Below are 14,312 nucleotides of genomic sequence, written 5' to 3' on the forward strand. Positions count from 1 at the left end.
CTGTTGCCTCTCCTGAACATGGTTTTGCTAATACGCGTCTAGTTTGTAGTTGATAGTTCCTGTGTTCAAAGAAGTATATTTTTCCATTTGAAAATTCCAAGTAGGGCTTTTATACGCTGAATTCAAACAGTTAGACCTTCTTGGAAGTCTGCTGCTGTCCCATGCCATGGAGTGCATAGACCTTGACAAGAATGGCTATCAGACTCCAAGATTTCACCACCACGTGTTGTCTTATCCCTTGAAGTGTTCCAGACCAGGTTGGATGGGGCTTGGAGCAACCTGAGCTAGTGGGAGGTGTCCATGCCCATGGCAGGGGGTGGAACAGGATGAGGCTTAAGGTCCCTTTTGACCCAAAGCAGTCTATGAGTCGTGCGGAACCAAAATAAAGTCTACATCTCATTCTTAATACTGGGGTGAAGACAGAAGGTTCCTCTAGGTGGAGCTGAGTTAATAAACTGAGGTTTTAAAATAGCTGAGGATCCTGTTGGAGTTTGAGCTTCAATGTAGTGATGTGTAAGTGGAACTGAAGGATTCTAAATCTAGTGGTGGAAATAAAAAATAAAAAGGAAAAAAGAAATATGAAAAAAAATGAAGACTATATTGGGGAAAAGTAAACTTGGCAAAGAAAATGCAACTTAAATGGTCTCCTTGGTGCACATTCTAACAATCCAGGAGTGACACCGTGTATATCTGCAGCTTTTGATCACTGATGCAGAAGTTAAAGGGACAGCCCATACAACTGTGATTAATTATTGACAAAAGTCATTCCTTTTCTGCACAGTCTGTGGTGAGACATGTAGGTTGTGTTCACTTGAATTCCAGAGTCAGAAAGTAATGCAAACAAGACCCCAGTTGATCAACTTCATCCATGTGGTTCCATTTATTATGCAAATCTCTTCCAACATGTTTAAATTGACATGTGGCAGTGAGGGGTTCACTGCTGCAGCAGAGGATTTTTGTGGGCTTTACAGTTTGAGCTTCGCATGTTCTAGCATGGTGGATCCAGCGTATCAGTCATGCCAGGGCTGTAAGTTAGTTAGCTTTATTTAGGAAGAAAATGCAAATCCACAATTTTGTTTGTGATGTTCTGTCTGCAAGTATTTGACCTATTCACCCTAAGTTCCACGGGTCTTGGGATTGACTAGAATAAATCATTCCTTCTTGAGGAATTCCTGTGAGGACTGAATGGGTTAGTGGGTGCTTCACTGTCCATCCAAGGGATGGACACAAACCTTGCATTGCTAAACAGACCAAATGCTGTTTCATGCCATGTTCTGTGCTTAACTGTTGTTATTCCTTGTAAACATGCTAGTGTGGAGGATGCTGGGGAGGGATCTCATGGATCTCCAAATAAAAGTTGGTTGGGTTTGTTTTTTCAAGGACACTGGAGGAGCTTCTGTAATGTAATTGCAAATGGAAGATAATAGTAGTGGGAAAATGTAGATTTAATTAGTTAGGTTGAGGTCAAACTCAGATATATTTTGGCATATGTTTAGTTTCCTGTCAGGACAGTGAAGAAATTTTTCCTAGTATCCAACCTAAACATCCCCATTCCATTGCACATTGTGAGTGAAAATACTCCTTCCCCTGGGAAGGTAGGAAAATATCTAGATCAAGCTGTGATCTCTTTTGAGTGCCTTAATTATAAGGCTCCTAGAGCAGCTCTCAAATGCAGTGTTCCCACATGGAAACTGCTGCTTGCTTTGTCTCCATCTTAAGTTCTTTTCACCTGGGCATGCTACAGAAAGATCTGCATGTGGCTCCGGGTTTTGATGGAGTGGGACTTCTTCAGGTCATGCAGCAGGAGCTGAATGACTGCAGTGTCTTATCTTGCACCTGGAATGCTGAAGGTTAACCCAAGACTTCAGAGTACTTTAATCTGAGGCTTTGGTTTTCCTTCTGCCAGTGAGTGAGTGGGAGGCAGCTCAAATCTGCAGTACCCCAAAATACTGAGTAGTTTCTGTGTGTTTTCATATAAATACACACATCCTGCTAGTACACACAAGCTTCTCTTCCTAGCTGACATGCAAAGCCATTTGTTGGATAAAACTGGAGAAGGCTTCCAAATTCATGGCTAGTAGGTCTCTCTGTAACATTGATCAAAAGTAATATATGTAATAGAGAGACACTGGAAAATACAAGTTTGCTTTGAGATTATTTTTCCCTGGGCACTGGGAAAGCTTGGATGTTTTCATAAATTGGCGAGGGTAGCATCTGGAATGGGAAATTGCCTCCAGTTCCTTTATTCTCTGGATCAAAGGATCAAATGAAACAGCCTTCTCCTGCTGATAGGTGTGTTGGAGGGGAAGCAGGACCTTTGCTGGCTTATGGACAACGTGGCCAGGTGTAACTTTCCACCTGCTATTTTCTGCATCATTAGGAATTGATTGGAACACCAGGACTGCTTCAGTGCTGTTTAACTACTGCAGAGTTGGAGCTGACCTGCTTGAAGCATCCTGAGTGTGTGACACACACTCAGCTGGTGTGCGTGGTGCCAGGAGCAGTTACGTCAGGATTCAGATTAGATTGGTAACAGAGACATCGCTGTCTGTTTGCTTTCAGTTCACTAGACCTTTGCAAAAGGAACAAAATGATACAAGTTTTTTGAGCTGCAAAAATAAAGCCTTATTCCTGTTCTTCTGTGGTGTGGAATTGTCAGCGAGGTTGGACCAGGTGCAGCCCTAAGACCTTCATTGCTGTTGGGATCAGTGACAAACTTAACTCACCATTCTTCAAGAAATTGACCACTGCCTCCAGTAGTTTTTATTTGATTTTATGGTAAATGGCTCCCTGGTTTATTTCTGTCTGGATTGTGTTACTGAAAACCAGTGTGTTTTATGAATAAAAGGATGATTTCCCCTGCCTGGGCAGGGATGTTCCCACTGACTCAAGTGGCTGCAGCTCTTGGCATGAAGTGTGATGTGCAGTAGAAGATAACATGCTTTAGAACCAGCAAACGTTCTCATTTACCTGGGTGGAGAAGTTCTGCTGATGGTGGCAGCCACAGTCATTGACACTGAGTGTGACAATGAGTCCAAGGCTTTTCCTGGAGAAAAGGAATGTGTTGTGGTGGATGGAGAATGATTTAACCATGTACAGACTGGAAGAGTCTTTGCACAACCCTGAAAGCCTGGAGTTAGTTTGAGCTTGCTAACGCCAGGGCAGATGGTACAAGTATGCTTGCTACTGAGAGCAGCTCCATGCAGAATGGGCATTTCTGGTATTCTGGATTTTTTAATGCAATTTATCCAAGCCCCAAGTGTTTGTCATGTTGGACTCTGAGGCTTGTAAGCCTGAGCATGACTTTTGGTCTCACGTACCAAAGCCTTAGCATGAAATTGTGTGCAGCAGAGCATTAAATGCCATTATACTGATTTTGTGCATGCTTTCCTCTTTCACAGATGCCTTTGTAAATAGCCAGGAATGGACACTGAGCCGATCTGTACCAGAGCTGAAAGTGGTGAGTTTATATTTATTTCTGTCCTGGAAAACATGCTGAAAATGTTATACACAAGTGTGAATCATTCTATGCTTCATTAAATGTGCTGTTGGGAAAAAATACAGATAGCAGTTGTAGTAAGTAAAGCATTTTTATTTTGCACAACTGTCATATACTCACAGAGTGATGCGGGTTGGAAGGGACATCAGAGCTCATCTCATTCCACCCCCTGCCATGGGCAGAGACACCTTCCACCAGCCCAGGTTGCTCCAAGCCCCATCCAGCCTGGCCTTGAGCACTTCCAGGGATGGGATTATTTTTATGGAGATTATGTATCTTTGATTTTTATAATCATGCTATAAAGATCTTTCTGTATCTTATTGCTATTTCAACCTGTGTGGCGCCAGGAACCACTTCCAAGAGGGATCTTGAGGGTAGGGGAACCTTACATGTCTTCAAGGGGGAAGTGGAACTCTGCAGATGATATATAAAACTCCTTTTATCTCGCCATAATAATTTTACATGATTTCTTCAAGGACCAAACATCTTTTTCCCCCCTCCCTTAAAAGAGTTTAACTGAGTCAATAACAAATTAAAAAATAAGAAATATATCTAAGGTTCATTTAATGAATCAAGCCCTACATTTTTATTTCTCCAATCTGAGCTCCCTCTGCTGAGTGGCAGAGTGAGCTGGGCAAAACCATCTGAATTTCAGAGGGGCCATGCTTCACCCTCCCTTTCTCACATGGCAAACACCTTTTTCCAAATTTGAGTGAGAGTGTTTGGAGAGCTAAGAGAAAGCACAGGCCACTCTTAAAATGATAAATGCATTTAGAGAGTGGCATTTTAATGGAAGCAGCATCCTCACAACTGAAGTTGTGGTTTTGTTTTGATTTTAGCACTGCACAGAGTCAGTGGAAGGAAAAGGAAAGGCCTGCAGGGGGTCACCAGCTTCAGTTGAACTGATGTGTAATTTTGAAGACAAATACCTCCCTAAATACTGAGAATTAAACCACTAAGAATTTAGGACTGAAAGGTGTTGGTTGTGTAAGAGTCCAACACTGTGGTGTTAGCTGGCTTATTCTGGGGAGAATCTGCAAAGGGTTTCCTTAAACATCCTTTCCCCTTCTCTGAGCCCTACCAACTCACAGCACCCACCAAGAAACTTGAGGCTTGCAGGTGAGACCAAAGCTTCAGTTACTACATGTTGTGGTATGGAACACAAATGATTACCAAGCATTAGGTGATGCTCTCAGGGCACAGATTTCCCTTGTGACAGCCTGGCTGCATCATGCCACTGCTTGCGTCTCTTGCCCCTGTGCTGTCTGAGCCAGCGGTAGGAAAACAGACTGCAGCTGTGTGGCTGCTGCAGGGAATCGATCTGTGGTGCTCAGCATGCAGGAGCCTCCCCATGGCTGTCCAAGGCTTAGGTCTGTGTAATCCTGGGGAAAAGCAGAGCACTCACCATTACAAAATAGTAATTTGATTATAGCACTGCAAATTATGGAAGCCATCAGCACCAGCTGTGCCTGTGAAATTGTGCTCCAGCAGGAAGGGCAGATCAGGAACCCTAGCTGAAATCTCTGCCTTTCCTGTGCATCTGCCCTTGGGGAGGAGTTGGAGCTGTGAGTCATCTCTGTGTCATTCCCTTACTTCCAGCCTCATCTCCCTGCTTTCAGCCTCAGCCTTGGAGCTTGCTTGTGGCCAAGGAAAGCAAGAGCCATGTTAAATCCCACACCCGCTTCCCCAGTGATGCAGATTGAGGGGATGAGGGTTGTGAAGGGGCCCAGCTACAGCTGCTTGAGCAGGCTCTGCTCATTGAGGAAAGATGCTTAGTAGTGCCCTGGGAGATGTTGTCCTGTCTCTGGGAAAGTAGAGAAGGCAGCCAGGGCTGCAATAAAGGAAGGATGTGTTTTTCAGTATGCCTTTGAGGAAAGAACACTAGTCTTTGCCTCTGTCTCCTGTTTTAGCAATACACATGGAAATTGGTTTCTTTCCCATGGTTAGAAAGATAATCAAGGCCAGGTTGGATGGGGCTTGGAGCAGCCTGGGCTAGAGGAAGGTGTCCCTGCCCATGGCAGAGGGTGGAACAAGATGAGATATAAGTTCCCTTCCAACCCAAACGAGTCTGTGATTCTATAATTGTTTTCTGCTGATCAAATACTTCCACAGAGTTTCACTTATGGTCATTGATGCTCCTATTACAGTCAAGAGTGTGGTAGGACCAGTACCTTTGGGACAACTGAATCCCATTTATCAAAGTGTAAAATAAAGATGTCTCGAGCAGAATAAATATGAGATCTTTTTGGATAAAATCACTTAAATTCCTCCAGAAAATATGCCAAGTACAGTCAGGGCAGCTTTAAAATGCCAAGTGCCATTGGCATGTGTAAACACTTTTCCCTGCAGGCTTTTGTAGAATGTGGGCACAGTGGTTTGGGATTTTTACAGTGTGTCTGGCACATGCGAATCAGTGATTCAGTGTTGCACAAGTCGTAACTGACAAGAGCATTACATTGTAGCTGAATTTTCTCCCTTTTGAACTGGGTTCAACATGCTTGTCATAACTTCACACGTTTCAGCTGTATCTGTAAATAAATAGATGTGCCTCAGATTGTTTGTCTATAAGATATGAGAGAGAGGAATATGATTGCTGTGAAAACATGTTGGCGTATTTATCATACTGGTGGGGATCAGCCTTAAAACAAGTAATCACAATGAAGAGAGAAACTATTATAAGTCAGATTTTTTTCAGAGTAAAATATTGCTCCTAGTTTTTAGGAGCAGTAGCTCAGGAGAGTTGGAGCAGCAATGCCAAGCCCTGCACAGAACGACAGAAGGACCACTTGGCTGTAGGTTTTAATGTCATGTGCTGGTCTCATCCCTGGTCAAGGAGGGGAGGGTGTCTTGTCTCCTCAGTGCAGGCTCTGAGGGGAGATCTCAGGGAATCCTCTTTTCCCAGGTGTGCAGAAGGCAGATGTCTCTTGAACCCTTTCTGAAGGAGTTGGCTAGGGAAAAAAATCAAGCTGTGACATAAGTGTAGATTTCATAGTTGCATTTGTAGCCTGGTCTAGTGTAATGTGTCCCTGCCTATGGCAGGCAGGGGAACAAGATGATCTTTGAGGTCCTTCCAACCCAAACCTTCCTCGCATTCTGTGTGTCTTTGTGAATTAGTGAATTAGTTTCCTGACTGAAATACACATCTTACTCCTCCTGATCAGTGCTTGCTGCATCTGTTTCTGGCGTTACAATACACAAATGTTCCTGTGGCCAGACACCATTGGCTTTTTGGGTCCCTCTAAGGAGCAATATGTCATGGAACCTGATGTGCTGTAAAATTGTGTTCTGATAGGGCCTTTGGGATACTTAAAAGTGTCAAAAAATTGTATTCTCATGTGTGTTTCAAATGTTTGGCATCTCTTGGTAGAATAAGATGTCCCAGCTATGGCCAAAGATTAACTAGTCTCTTAAAAAGATTAGAAATCTGGAAAAATCCAGCAAACTTTGTCTTCACCGGACTAAAAAATATTTAAAAAATGTTTAAACCATTTTAACAACTAAAAACACAATTAAGCTTTCACACACCAAATCTTATTTTTTTTGAGTGGTGGTGAATTCTAGAGCATTGTTCTAGGCAAAGGGAAGAAGCTGGGAAATAATCTCTCATTGGGAGGCTTTGCATGGAGAAAGGGAGGTGGTGTTGTGGAATCATAGGCTCAACCGGGTTGGAAGAGACCTCAAGGATAGAGTCCAACCCTACCGTGGTTACTAGACCATGGCACTAAGTGCCACATCCCGTCTCAGCTTGAAGACCTTCAGGGATGGTGTCAGTTCTGTGCTGAGGAGAGGTACAAAGGCCAAGCAAGCTGTTACTCACAGGGTTTCCTCAGGTATTATGCCTTCTTGGTCTTAGAAATCTGGAGGGTTGTTTGAACATGTGTGTGTAGACAAACTTACTGCGGCTCGTGGGCATGTAATGGAGGGAAAAATCATTCATTTATGAGGTTACTCGATGTTTTGGGGTTAGAGGACATGTTAGAGATGTGACTTTTCTGTCTGTAACTTCCCCCTGCCTTGGTGTCTGGCTGAACATTGGACTAAGCTGAAGTTAAGTTGTGGTGAAGTCAGAGTGGAAATTCAGGGTTTGGATGTCTGCAGTGTTGCTTTAGTTTTTGTTCTTTGTATGTGCAGGTGGAAGTCCCAAGCTGGTTTTGTCCCCCTGATTCCCTATACACTGATTGGGGGAGTTGGGGATCAGTGTTAAAAAAAAAAAGTTAATATTTAAAAAATGCTACTGTTATCAATATCTATATATGGAGCTCATTTCTGTATTAATTTTTGTTTAGGTCTTGTTGGTGCATGTGTTACTGAAAAGTATTGATAATACGAGTGCTGGAGAGAGAGCAGTTTGTCTCTTCTGATAGCTTGTGCTCAAGGTGAAAGATCTTGAGCCAGAAGGTGCAGGAAACTAAACCATTCTACCACTCCTGTGCCCATGCTGCCTGCAGCTGTTGTCTCTCCCATGCTGGCAAAATGCAGAAGTCATAGTTACCTCATTTGTACCTTTTTGTAGAATCCCAAACTGCTTTGGATTGCAACAGACCTTAAAGCTCATCTTGGTCCAGCCCCTGCTGTGGCCAGGTTGCTCAAAGCTCTATCCAACCTGGCCTTGAATCCTCCCAGGGATGGAGCAGCCACAGCTTCTCTGGGCAACCTGTGCTAGTGCCTCAACAGCCTCACAGGGAAGAACTTTTTCCCAGTGTCCTATCTAACCCTGTCCTCTGGCAGTGAGAAGCCATTCCCCCTTGTCCTGTTCCTCCATCCATTGTCCCAAGTCCATCTCCAGCTCTCTTAGAGGCCCTTTAGGCACTGGAAGGGACTCTGAGGTCTCCACTCTGGCATGTTAAAGCCCCTTCCTTTACAACTCAAACCATCCATGCCCAGATGCCTGCACTGGGAACACCTGAGAGCCAACCAGCAGCACTCGATCCCAAAGCATAGGTGAGTTTAGTGTTAAGCTGGTTACCTGGCATTTGCTTTTAAAAACCAGGCAGATGTAATAGAATGCAGCCCAACACCAGAACAGTTTTCCCAGAGGTGCTCAAATGCCACAAGACCTGGAGAATTGCCAGTTCTGTTGCTTTAAAAGGGGACAGAGTGCCGAGGATGCTGCTTGCTCAGTTTCTGCGGGAGGAGGTGGGAGCTTGTTTCTTTTTGAAAGGAAGCAAGCCTGCTCTGTCCTTGCATGTTTACTTGACCTTCACCAAAGGTTCAGAACATAAGATCCCTGGAGACAAGATGAACTCTGCTGCTCTGCCAGAGATTGCCAAATTGACTGAGGCAGCATGAACAAATTAAACATTAGTGCACATTCTCTACTCCAGTTTCTTAAGCCTAATTTGTAAGAAACTATCCTTCTTATAAAAAAATCCTTGGTAGGACCTCGCAACATGCACTGGCAGCCCAGAAGCCCTCTGTGCTGCTCTGATCCCCTGCAGTGTGGGCAGCAGGTGAGATTCTGCACCTCTGCTCCACTCAAGTGAGATCCCTCCTGCAGTGCTGCCTCCAGCTCTGGAGTCTCCAGCATCAGAAGTATGTGGAGCTGCTGGAGTTGGTCCAGAGGCAATCACAGAGATGCTCCAAGGGATGGAACCCCTTTGCTAAGGAAGCAGTCAGCATGAGAGGCAGATGTGCAGACAGGTTGCCCGGAGAAGCTGTGCCTGACCCATCCCTGGGAGTGTGCCAGGCCAGGCTGGAAGGGGCTTGGAGTAACCTGGGCTGGTGGAAGGTGTTCCTGCCCATGGCAGAGGGTGGAACAAGATGAGGTTTAACCTGCCATGCCATTGCCTGATGGTAGATGTGCCAAGATGTGTCTGTCCCATATACATGTTGTGTGTGCTTCAGCGACGAGTCGTGTGATGCGTGTGGTGCGTAGCCTGCGGAGGTGTTTTCCAGTACTAAAGTTCAGTAAGGTGTTTGTTTCTCAGCAGAGAGGTGACAGGCTTGTTCTGAGCCTCAGGCCCCTTCCCTGGAGTTTGCCTGGTGTTCCTGCTTGGCATCAGTGGGCAGCTGAATGCAGGAGTGCTGCTGCCAGAGCCCGGTTGCTATGTCAGTTTTGCTCTCTGTCTCTTGGCATATTGTGGACCATTCCTGCATTTAGGTTCTGCTTAATATACTGGTTTTTACAGGGGTTAATTGCAGTTGAATTTTTATTCCTTGCTTTTCTCCTTGCAGGGGATTGTGGGTAACTTGGCGAGTGGCAAGTCTGCCCTTGTACACCGGTACTTGACCGGGACCTATGTCCAGGAGGAATCGCCTGAAGGTATGTGCATGTGCAAATTTCACTAGTATTTTTTCCCCACAAACTGCATCTTTATTCATTTTTTAATCATGCAGAAACGAATTAGCAAAGAGTCCAATTTTCTTTTTCAATATGCATGGTGATTTTTCCTTTAACATTCTCCAGACTGAGCTAAGTATTTACATTGAGTATAACTGTAGCTTTTCTGTAACTGCTTAGCATCCTTAACTACTTTGGCCCCCAGTCTGTGTCCATGTTGGAAACTTCTAGTCCCAAAGGAGAGAAGCTCACTGCTCTTGCTATTGCTGCTGCTTTCACTTGGGCTGTGGAGAGCTACAACTACTGTCTGTGGTAGGGGACTTCTGCAGATTTGGGATGTTGGGAGAATAAACCAGCTTCACCAGCCTAAACTAAAGGTGTCACTTGATCATTGTTTGTTGGTTAAATACTTGGTCTTGACCTCTTTTTAATGTTTTTATGGCATAGAAAATTAATTTGTATGTTGTAGTGTTTAACGTTAATCCAAGTTTGTAGCTTGAAATCAAAAATACCACAGTATCTTACTGAGATCTGTCTTACACTAAATACTTTTTTTATGATTTTTCTTTATCTGTTCTCCTTATGAACTTTTAAATCCAACTTTGAGACACTGAATTTCTGGTTCCTTCTTTTCCTTACTGGCTGTTCCATTCTTTGCAGATATGGATGCAGGTAACTATACATTGTCTTCATGGCAGCTCTTGTTTTGAAGAGGCGGATGGTGGTTTCTGTACTAGACTGTTTCCTCCTTGTTTTGTGTATCATTTTGAGTTGTTTGCTTTTGATTTCAAGTCTTTAGTACATCTCACTGTTTTTGTCTCTTGCTGTAGTTGTCTTTTCAGCAGTAGTTTGTAGCTTCATGCATCTCTGATAACATTTGTTTCTGATTAACTCGTACCAAAGGAAGTTGTTAAGCTTAGTAGTTGACATTTTAACAGTCTGGAATGATAGTTAAAATGGGAGGAGAGAGAAAGGGAGGGATGGACAAAGCTTTTTTGTGTGGAATTGCAGTAACAGTGAGGGCTTCCATGTGTCAGGTTTGCCTTAAATGCTTTTGCTGCTTCATAGCTAGGACTGATAAACAGAATTGAGCCTTGCCACAAAACTGCCTGAGGATCACATTTCTGCCTGCTGCTTCTGGGTGCTGGGAGAGAGGAATCACAGGGTTGGAAGGGACCTCTGGAGATGATCTGGTCCAAACTCCTGCCAAGACAGGGTCACCTGGAGCAGATGACATGGTTATGCAGGGTGTAGATTGACTCAATACAATAAAGTCTTCAGCGAAGATCTCTATCCTGACAAATCTCTTATTTCATGAACAGAAAATATTGAACAGAAAATATTTAGGGTTATTTTTTTTCTAGCAAGACTCACATATTGATTGTTTACAGGATTAACTGTCTTCCCTTTCTAAACCATGACTGTTTTAGGTGGTATTCCTTGGGATTGTTACCATCTGTCCTCTTTGTCTTCAAGGATTTTTACTTAAGATGCTTGAGTGATGTTCCAGCTGTTTTTCCTGAAAGGATTAGATGACAAAAGCAGTGTCAAATCATTTCTTTGCACATAAGTGTAACTGACATGCCTCGCTAATGGCACCATTGCATTTCATTAACAGGAAAAAACCTGGAATAATTAAGAGCTCTAATTTGCTTTGTAAGGGATAAGATCAAGATTTCTAATCAAGTCAGTAGTAAAGGAAATTTAACCCATATAAACTGTCCTTAGTAAACATCTGTAGTGGTGGTTTGTTAGTGTTTTAGTTCTTTTTCATAGAATCACAGAGTGATTTGGGTTGGGAGGGCCTTAAAGCTCATCCCATCCCACCCCCTGCCATGGGCAGGGACACCTGCCACTAGACCAGGCTGTTCCAAGCCCCATCCAGCCTGGCCTGGAACACTTCCCAGGTCACCCAAGATAAGCCCCTAGAAATGCAGCTATGAAGTGTGAGCCTTTATGCTTGGAGACCACTGTGCATCTTGCTCTTTTTGTTTTCTGAGGGTTTTGTAAGTGTGCTGGGTTGTTAAACTGCAGAAAGAAGAGGATGTTTGTGGCACATTAAGGTGTCAGCTGCTTGATCTGTTTTGAGAAACGCGAGGTTACTGACTTTGAATGGCTTGCTAACAGCTAAACTTATCAAGCATCATACAATTGGTGTCAAATTGGTAAAGTGATGGATGCTTGCATCATGTGAAAGCGGTGACTAGGGCCAGGGACAGCTATTCCTGCACTCCTTTGCCTTCTGAATTGCCACAATGACCATGAATCCTGAGTCAGGCAAGTGCCAGATTTCCTGTAGGCCTTAGAGCTTCAGCTTTCCAGGAAATGAAGTTTAAGTATGTAAAGATGGTTTCATGTTTCCTTCAGCTCTTCAAGGTGAGGTATTTCTCTTGCTGCCTGACACCACTTCCCCACCAGGAGGAGGAGTCATGCACATTACAGTGTAAAGCAATTTTCTCTTACTGTCCGGCCCAGTTTTTACCTGTTCAGAAGTCATTTTAGTCCCTAGTGTGTTTTTAGCATGAAAACCTTTGTTTTCTCCAAGTGTAAGTTTGTCTTGGGAAGAAAATTGCCTTTTAGTTTCTTCCTTTGCATATTTTATGTGCCTATAGCTTGCTCTTGTGTGACACATTTTTGTGTCAGATGTATTTTGATGTAAGTTAAGAAGCAACGTGTTACCCTGTAATAAGTGGGTATTTCAGTAGTCTGGGACCTGCAGTTTCCTTCTGTAATGATACAACAAGGAAGTGGTGGGAAATAGGGAATCCTAGTGATGCGAGGTCTTCTAAGGAAACTTCCAAGTGATTAGAAGTAGAACTGCTACTGAACAGCATGGCATGTTGAGTGTTTGACCTGCTGAAACAACAAACAAGGTGTGTGCAACCTCTGGTGTCTTTTTCCCCTCCCATCTAAAATTTACTTCTGCTGTAGGAACAAAGTGAAACGTGGAGTGTGTGTGGAATTTGAGACTAAGGTCTTTGCAGACCAAGGTGAACTGAAGTTTACAGGAATAGTGTGTGTCAGGAGGATTCTGTTACCGTTTGGTTTTCTGTCTCCAAAAAGTCACAGATGTGTGAAACATGCCTTAAAGGCTTTTCCACATCTCTGCTATGTCTGGGAATATCTGAAGTCATGTTGTGGTTATTTCAGTACTTTTTTTCCAGTGAGACTAATAAAGCAAAAAAGGGGCAGGTAAATTGTTCTCCAAGGTGTCTCAGCTGGGACGAGTGTCACGTGAAAAGGGGAGATTTCCTCACCCCCTCAGTGTGTGGTTTGATTGGTCTGTCAGTGCCCCAGGAAAGCAGAACCCCTCTTGCCCAGGCTGCCTGTCCCATCCTGTTCTGGGACCCTGCACTGAGCAGGTCACTGGGATGGAGGGTTCCACTGGTTGGTCAGGATAACACCCGAACAGAGAAACCCTCTTGGGTCTGCACAGCTTTACCCACTGCCAGCCCTGGGAGGGCTCCCAGTGACAGAGTAACACTCTTGATTGATAAAACTGTGACAGGTTAAGGTTGGGTGATCGATGGTGACAGTATCTGACTGCAGAAATACATTCAAGGCAATATACTACCAATCTCTAACCCCCAATAAAAGCTGCTCGAGATAATGACTCAGCACTCGCAGAGTACTGTCCCTGCGGGGGAAAAGAGAGTTTCAGCCTGATGACTGGTCCCACAAGAGAAGCTGGAATGTTCCCCACAGCTTCTCCCCATTCTCAACTCGCTTTTATATTATCTCTTTACATTTAGATGGAGCTTGAGTGACTCCAGTCATATATCTTACTCAGGGAGGGGTGGCCGTCCCTTGGGGGTGGATATCTCAGTGTAGTACCTGAGATAACCTTGGGATGGGCACATCAGTCCAAGGAGAGGGATTTCCCCATGGATGCTGAGTCAGCAGCAGGACATTTTCCTTCAGCTCTCTTGGTTTTCAGCTGCTATGTGGCTTATCAGCTAGAAAGTACCACTGAATTCCCTCTGCAAGGGTTTTGCACAGAGCGTGGCCATGGTGTTTCCACTCTGTTCCACCCTGCCTATGGTTTCCCTCAGTCTGTGTTGTGTGTGGGAGGCTGGAAATGCTGACTGCAGAGCAGGGAGTAGCAGCTGTATTTTCCTCTATAACTTGTGTACCATTGTCTTTGTACCCTTGGGAATCCTCCCACATGTGAGGAACAAGGAGGGTTTTTTCTCAGTGTACTTCGTGTTATATTTAAGATTTTTGTATTTATTTTATGCGGAGTAAATAGTGTTGGCCTTTCAAAGGCAGTGAAGGCCATCTCCCATCTGGCTTGAGGCAGCAAGTAGCTATTGCAGTCAGTGGAGGTGTCATCTGTCTGTGTGGAGTAACTTGTAATATAAATGCAGTTTTCCCCCAGTAAGAGGTACAGAATAAAGCCTTTAATGTGTTCTCCAGAAAGGTATGATCATTTACTTTCCTCCCAAACTTGACCTAAACATAATTTTATGCTATTGCAGCCTTCACCACGTGATGATTTTCAGTACCACAATTAACAGTGGATCACTTGGGTAG

The 14,312-nt window shown here is 44.0% G+C and overlaps 1 protein-coding gene across 1 annotated transcript in view; it reads left to right on the plus strand.

Annotated features, from left to right (window-relative positions):
• The first annotated feature begins 3,407 nt into the window (after positions 1-3,407).
• LOC103801031 (arf-GAP with GTPase, ANK repeat and PH domain-containing protein 1) overlaps positions 3,408-14,312 on the plus strand; it is a 226,479-nt gene continuing 215,574 nt past the window's right edge. The window contains exons 1-2 of the mRNA XM_009073430.1: positions 3,408-3,460; positions 9,674-9,761. The gene's annotated coding sequence lies outside the window, so the exon portion shown is untranslated. The remainder of the gene's footprint in view (positions 3,461-9,673; positions 9,762-14,312) is intronic.

The sequence above is a fragment of the Acanthisitta chloris genome, unplaced genomic scaffold (genome assembly GCF_000695815.1).
Source record: "Acanthisitta chloris isolate BGI_N310 unplaced genomic scaffold, ASM69581v1 scaffold4514, whole genome shotgun sequence".
NCBI lineage: Eukaryota > Metazoa > Chordata > Aves > Passeriformes > Acanthisittidae > Acanthisitta > Acanthisitta chloris.